The 6,279-nt window shown below is 39.6% G+C and overlaps 1 long non-coding RNA gene across 1 annotated transcript; it reads left to right on the forward strand.

Annotated features, from left to right (window-relative positions):
• The first annotated feature begins 4,130 nt into the window (after nucleotides 1-4,130).
• LOC146363049 (uncharacterized) lies at nucleotides 4,131-6,055 on the forward strand. Its single transcript, XR_014799249.1, has 3 exons — nucleotides 4,131-4,524; nucleotides 5,403-5,486; nucleotides 5,610-6,055. It is a non-coding gene; the product is annotated as an uncharacterized LOC146363049 (long non-coding RNA).
• Nucleotides 6,056-6,279: the final 224 nt, after the last annotated feature.

The raw sequence follows: 6,279 nt of genomic DNA on the forward strand, positions 1-6,279 counted from the left end.
GACTAGTTTGCATTTTGTGCTACCAGAGCAGGCTTTTTGAAGTTGCACTGAAGAAACTTTTGAAAGAAGCAAGAACACAAGCCTGATCTCACTAATAAAAAGTGAACTTCTTAAGCAAAACATCCTTATATCATACATCCTTAAATTTAACACACTCTGGGTTTCAGTTTGGCAAAACACATGTTGCAAGAAGTTACTTTAATACTAGCAACTCATTTGAGCCCCAAGCCTTGAATCATTTGGGGTCTCAGAAAACTTTAGGTTTGTTTTTTAGGGGCTTTTTTTCCTTCTGAAGCTTTAATAGTCTGAAGGCCTACAGTGATGTTACGATACCCATGGCCATTGTTGAATCAGTTTATTGACTTTATGACACGTTTCTGCTTGTGCTGCTATTATGTTACATTTTAGCCAACTCCATTACCCTGTAATTGTAGTTTGAAGTCACATATTCTTGCTTTAACTCAGGTTTCAACGTAGTCTCCAATAACTTTACAGAGACACAGCAGGTAAAATAAGTACAGAGCACATCCCCGGTTTTCTAAGTAAATATATTTCTAAAGGCGTTTTTCTGCCCACCAGATGTTGGTAACAACCCATTCAGTCCACATGCGCAACAAAAAAAAAAAAAAAAATCACACAATGAATTAAGATATGTGTAATATTCAGAAATGACACAGGGAGAAAGTATTGAATGCATGAAGAAACATTTCATGTGTGGATGTGATCGGTTGTTACTGACATCTGGTGAGAATTTCACATCAATAACACCTTTAGAAATATGTTTACTTAGAAAAGTGGTGACGTGTTCAACACTTATTTTAACCGCTTTTTGATTGTTTGAATTAGCTACGCTGCCTTGGTCGCTAGTTATTCTGCAAAACTAGGGTGCTGTGCAAAAGTCTTAAGTCAACCTCCATTTCTTCATATTTTGCTTCCAAACAGCCAGACTTTTTTCAGTCTTGAACAATAGTGCTTCAGACTTTCTGAAAGTGTCCCTGGCCTTTGAGTGGCTCCAAAGCCTCATTAGAAATATTCTCAGTGGAAGGAAGCTATAAAGAAGTCATTCTTAAGATAGGAAAACAAGGAGAAAAGACTGCTATATACTAAATTACACAAATATTAGAGGGGGAAGGTATATTGCAACAAAACTGTGATGGACAATAGAGAGAAAAACAACACACAAAATGTTTTTAATGTCATTAAAGAGACCTGGAGAGCTAATCCTGAAGACTACTTAAAGAATTGACTAGAAAGCTTCCCTAATATGCCAAAGAATAAAGGTGGTCATACCAAAGGTTTTTTTTTTTATCATTCAAACTCTGTTTTTGTTGTATGTGCTATATTGTCCTAGAAAAACATAAAGGACATGGACATACAGCACATGACTGCACATGACACATTGCATGTGTAACATTTAAGTAACTCCTTTAAGACTGAGAATGAATTAATACTTGGGGCATAATATAGCATTCCTGTTTATTTCATAGCTTTTGTTGCATAGTTGCATAGTGTGTGTTGCACTGCTGCATATACAAACCCATGATTCAGTATTTGTAAAACCACATTTAGCAGCAATAACTTGAAGTAATCACTTTATCTATTTAGTATGACTTCATCGGTTTCTTGCATTGCTGTGGAGGAATTTTGGCCTACTCATCTTTACAATGTTGCTTCAGTGCATTGAGGTTTGTGGGCATTTGTTTTTGCACAGCCTTCTTAAAGTGCCACTACAATATTTTTATCTGGCTGAGGTCTGGACTTTGACTGTGTCATTGTAACACTTTGAGTCTTTTCTTTTTCATTTATTCTGTTGGAGATTTGCTTTGGTATACAGACGATTTCTTAGTCAACTTAATGACTGCAAGGTGGCCAAGTCTTGTGGCTGCAAAACAAGCCCAATCACAATCATCACAATCAGTGGTTATGCACCTGCGTCTGTCTCTCTGACACAAAAAAAAGAGTCACACCACTAATTAGAAGCTGGAGATTTCAAACATCATTACTTGAAAAACAAGACTTCATTAATTATTTTAAAAAGCAATGGGCAATGTATTTCGATAACAATGACCTGCCGGCAGTGCCACCATGTGTTCTGTGCGAAACAGGAAAGATAGTAATGCGAGGAAAATAATATCTTACTGTTCACATAAGATAAATGTAGCGAGTAAAAGCCACCGAGTAACCGCTAAGGGCCTCTGTACTACTCGTGCAAACTTTCAGCCCCAAAGCTCTTACAGGAACGAGCCCAGAATAAACGGGACAAGAGGGTAAGTATAAGCAAGATACGTTACAGTTTATTATTTTAAAAGAAAACACAAAGGGTTTGCAATAGGCCTAAAACATCACAATAAAAAGGTCACTAAAGACCACAATATAGTCTTATTGGTGCAACCTGCCAGCAATGCAACTATCACCCGAGGGCTTGCTCTCCCCCGGCGGTCCCAGATGTTCGCTGCTTTAAAAAAACACAAATCCACCCCAAATAAATACGAGCCCAACAGAACACTTATCGCATGCACTAAGTGTTTTAGTTCAGGCAATAATTGGTGGCACTAAAATCACTCTTAATAAAACTTATTCACCGCAAATCCACACAGAGCACCTCTAAAAGACCTAATTCCCCTAAGGTAAGAGCCCAGCTCGGGGATTGCACATTGCCCGACTAATATTGCACCAGCCCAGTAGAAATAAAAACAAACCCAGCATAAAAAAATCCATTTTAAAAGATGACCCTACTCTAAAACCAACTTAGGAGAAAAACGCAACGAAAAGGAGAAGGAGGAAAAAACAGTGACAAATTCACATGTGCAGCCTGTCCTGCAGGAGGCAATACAATATAAGCAACGTTATGAGGGCCCTCGCACCCCAGCGCATCGAGCCACGCCCAACACCTCCACCCATCACATCCAATCTGATGTCACATTGATGGAATTCATGCGTAGAACCACGAGCTAAAAATTCATCTCATTCAATGATGATTATAGTCGTCCCACTAGGTGGCGCTCTAACCATTACTGACAAATCGCTTTTTTAAACATTTCTGAGCTTGACTCTTGACTCATGTCTGCGACGTTTGGGAGAGATTGGACATTGTGTTTTTGAGTGACAGCAGATTACTGCTCTTTGGCGAGTGATTGAAACTCCACGTGCTGCCATGACCACCCCGTTTCCCTAAACATAAAAAGCTTTGCAATTTAGCACCACAAAGGTCTTTAGGTTCCATGCACCAGAGATCACGTCATTTTGATGAAATCCCAAGGAAGAGTTAGTCAAAGTACGAGGCCTGAAAAGAGGGGAAAATGTCGCCAAAATTACAGTAGTTTTCGGGTAATAAGCCGCTACTTTTTTCCACACTGTGAACACTGCGGCTTATACTGACATGCGGCTGGTAACAGTAGACCAATAAAATTGATAAATAGTATATATACGGTAAATATTTCTACTGGTTGTTAAGAGATGTTGTAATGTTGTTTGTGCACTGTTCCGTAAAAAAACCCATAAGCAACGTAATTAGTGTGTTACTGATACGTAACTATACTTAAAGGTAGCCGTGTTACAGGCGCTGTTCGAGGAAAAAAAGCATTTGCAGTATGTATTTTTGTATGTTACCATAACGTTTATGTTACCATGTTTATGTTACCTTACGGATTAAATTAAACGTTAAAAATCCTCACGTGTAATATTTCTGTGTAAATATCTCATATTACAAGTGAAACGCATACAGCTTAAAATCCGGTGCGGCCGGTACAAAGTACAAAATTGATTTTCTTTCTAAAATTAGAGAGTGCGGCTTTCAATCAGGTGCGCTCTGTAGTCCGGGAATTACGGTACACTTTAATTTTAAAATAGCTCACTTCCTGTTGGATTTGGAATATTGCTCCAAGAGACTTTTTTGTACATCTTGATATCTTACATAAGCTTACCAGGTTTCAGACTCATAGATGAAACACAGAGCAGGGGCTGATGTTTTGAAATTTTGTAGGGGGCACTGTGGAGCCATTTTCCAATATTCCATGAAAATGATCACATAACAAGAAAGCCGTCATCACATTGGAGGTGTGGCCCAAATTTCAAGAGCTTTTAAACTTTCCAGGCCCCTCAAAAGCCACTTCATAGCTGTGTCCGAATTCAGGGGAAGGATGCTTAAAATGCCATATTTGGATGCAATGACGTCACAGCGACGCGACGAGGGCTGTCCGAATTCAAAGAGCACTCAAAATGTGGTGACAAATGCGTCCTTGTTTTCCGCGAATTTGAGGGTTAGTTGTGTCCGAATTCAGAGGAAGGATGCTTCAATGCCATATTTGGAGGCAATGACGTCACGGCGACACCACGAAGGCTGTCCGAATTCAAAGAGTACTCAAAATGTGGTGACAAATGCGTCCTACTTTTCCCCAAATTTTAAGGATGGGTCCGATGTATCCCTCGCGTCCTACTATATCCCAGGATTCATTGCGGGTCACAGAGGAGCTTTGTTTCTGATAACGATGGTTGTCGAAGCAGGAGAGGAAAACACTTTCAAATGTAAGTATATGAAAATCTGGTTGTACAAAAGTTAAATTGTTATAGCGGTTGAGTTGTTAAGCTTTGGGCATCTGCATAGACATGTTGTTTTTTTAATTTAAATAACTGTAAACCAGCTTGTATGGTGGGTCCCGCGGTTTTTCATGTATTGCCGCTTACATACAGCTAATTTTGATTTTTTCGAATTGGTGATATGTTGTGGGGAACAAAGACCAAACGGCTTAATGTATTAAAACAAGGAGAAAACGATCACCTCTTCACTGGGGTGAAGAATTTGGGCTGCTGGGGCGTGGAGGTGCAAGAATAAATCAATGTACACATCATATTCATATGAGTACGGTTCTATTAACCACCATGCTGTACAGCAGCGGTCCCCAACCTTTTTGCGCCACAGATCAGTTTATGTCAGACACGGAGCGGCCTTTAAGGTATCGCGGATAAATACAACCACATAAAATGATCCGACCAAGACAAAAACTGTGGCATCGTGAATGTACTGTGTAATTGTGTAACTTTATTAGCAGCGTCCTCCTGAAAATGTGCCAAATTGAGAGTAACATCCTCCTCTCTGCCGCTTAATGCTCTCTTGTCGCTATGGTAACGTGTAAATATTTCTTTCAAAATAAGACGCACAACTACAACAAGGGAAAAGACCCAGGGAAATCGAGTTAACAATTAAAAACCCTGAAAACCATATTTTCACCGCGGAGCCTCCACTCTCGTGGCCTGGTACCAAACGACTCACGGACCGCTGCTGTACAGAACCTGTGATGTCCAGACGGTATTCCTCTGGTGTTCTGCTGTGAAAACTTTTGGGTTTAGTGATTAACATAGTTGCCATGGTTTCCTTTCTTCTCTTATTTGTTGTGTGTGATCAGGACAATTCTGGGGAAGATGGGCCTGCAGGGGAAAGTCACCCCCTTGCAGGCCAGAAGACATGAGATAAGTTTAAAGAATACAAAGTACGTATGTGTGTTATCAAGAAGATAATTCTTATGAACACAAGTTAATAAATGTGCAATTACTAAGAGTTGTTGTAGTGTTTTTATTTGCCTGCTGTCATTTTTGATTTCCTCTGCCTTTAGGTTTGCAAGTATCCAGGCTCAGGAGAGGGGGTCAGTGGGAAGCCCACTGCTGCTACTTGGCCCTGGTTTGCCCTCATGGATGAGGTGATAGGACAGATGCCTTCCATTAAGCCTCCTGTCCTAATGTCCTCTCTCCCTGAGGACAATCCAGGGCCAAGCACAGCAGTGGGTGACCAAAACGACAGCGATGACGAAGCGAGTCAGCCACTTTCGACAGGGAGAAAGAGGAAAAGAGATGATGAGCTGCTAGACCTCATCAGAGAGGACATGAGGCAGCAAAGAGGGGCTGAGGAGAGGAGAGCAGGGAGAGGATGGACAGACTGTTTTCACTTCTAGAAAGATTAGTTCCCAAATGAGTTATGTATTGAGAAATTTTTTTATTTGAATATATTTGTTACATTGTTATATGTGTTGCATTGGTTTAAAGGTTTTATGTTATTAATAAATTGATTCAAACAAACAGTAATTGTCACTGAACTCAATTTGATTTACAGGCATTTTTAACATGTATGAACATAACGCTAACTTTGAACAATATTACTTGGATATTTATTTGATAGCAATAAAGTAAATAACAATAACAATTAAACAAGAATATTTCAAATACACAGTATGTAAAGGTGAAAAAACAATATTTTCAGTTGTTCACACAGGATTAACCTGAGTGACC

Source organism: Perissodus microlepis, chromosome 22 (genome assembly GCF_051167445.1).
Source record: "Perissodus microlepis isolate ML-2025 ecotype Zambia chromosome 22, ASM5116744v1, whole genome shotgun sequence".
NCBI lineage: Eukaryota > Metazoa > Chordata > Actinopteri > Cichliformes > Cichlidae > Perissodus > Perissodus microlepis.